The 1,484-nt window shown below is 37.7% G+C and overlaps 1 protein-coding gene across 8 annotated transcripts in view; it reads right to left on the bottom strand.

The window, feature by feature from the left end:
- Nucleotides 1-1,484, bottom strand: part of GRIK1 (glutamate ionotropic receptor kainate type subunit 1) — a 388,898-nt gene that overhangs the window by 109,635 nt on the left and 277,779 nt on the right. The window lies entirely within an intron of this gene.

Below are 1,484 nucleotides of genomic sequence, written 5' to 3' on the forward strand. Positions count from 1 at the left end.
AGGAAAAAGAGGAGAGAAGAGAGCACTCCAGCCTCTGAAAAAAGAGCGAAACTCCAAAAAAAAAAAAAAAAAAAAAAAAAAAAAAAACAATTGGGGTATGGAAGTGCTTTGTTAAGTTACCCTTATACTTCAAATTGGTCCCATACTGCAAGAGTATTGTGCCTAATTTATAAATTAGGCTTTATCCTAAGTATGCACATCTAGGAAAAACATAATCTGTATGGAGTTTGGCACCATCCTAGATATCGGGCATCTATTGGAGGTCTCAGAACATATCCACATTGGATAAAGGAGGACTGCTCTAGCTTAAAACAAAAATGGCAGCCATACCACACTATTTCAATAAAAAAACATTTCCCCATTGTTTTTCATTCACACGCTGTCCTAAAAATTCTAGGACAATAACTAGTTTTCATTTTCATCTATTTTATTTTTTGCCATACTTTTAGAGGTCGGATAAGTCAAGAAGAGGAATTTTGCTGTTGCTGATTAATATGTCTTTGGGCATACGATATCGCATTCTAAAAAGCTAAAAATTCTGGTCTCAGTTTATAGCCTTTGGGGAATGGGAAAGAATATTTATTTCCATTTAGTTCAATGCTCTTATTTTACAGAAGAAGAAACTGAGGTTCTGTGTGGTGATGTGACCACAACAGGAATGAACCACTGGCAATACCTACTGTTCTCCATCAGGTCTTGCGCTCTAGGCTGTTCCAGGTCTTGCCCAAAGGCGAATTTGAAAACTGCATATGCATTTGGCAGGAAAATCACTTCTGGTAGAAAAAAAATCATCTCCTGGCTTATTGAAAATAACTCATATCTCATACAATGAGGGCATGAAGAATGTTCACTGAACATAGGCTCAGAATAGGAGCCGAAGGGTGCTCTTCAGAGAATATACTAGATCACAAGGCTGCATGGGTGCAAGAACACCTTAACAAGGGAAACCATTCCCTTTCAGACAATGTTTCAGGAAAAAAAAGTTGAATTCTTCCTAATGTTTTCTATTACAGATGAGGCTGGACGTAAACTAGAAGTTTCTAAATTGATTCACATTTAAGAAAGACTTATGTAATAATTTCAGCTTTTTTTCTTATATGAAAAGATTATATTAAAAAATATAGCAGTAATCCCAGCACTTTGGGAGGCTAAGGTGGGCTAAAGAGAAGGTCAAGAGATCGAGATCAGCCTGGCCAATAAGGTGAAATCACATCTCTACTAAAAATACAAAATTAGCTGGGCGTGGTGGTGCATGCCTGTAGTCACAGCTACTGAGGAGGCTGAGGGAGGATAATTGCTTCAACCTGGGAAATGGAGGTTGCAGTGAGCTGAGATCACACCACTGCACTCCAGCCTGATGACAGAATGAGATTCCATCTCAAAAAACCTCAACTTTCAAAAACATTTAACAGAAAAAATACTTCCATAAAAGTAACCGCTTTCTGAACAGAATGAGACTCCATCTCAAAAAACCCCAACTTTCA

The sequence above is a fragment of the Cebus imitator genome, unplaced genomic scaffold (assembly GCF_001604975.1).
Source record: "Cebus imitator isolate Cc_AM_T3 unplaced genomic scaffold, Cebus_imitator-1.0 Scaffold138, whole genome shotgun sequence".
Taxonomy (NCBI): domain Eukaryota; kingdom Metazoa; phylum Chordata; class Mammalia; order Primates; family Cebidae; genus Cebus; species Cebus imitator.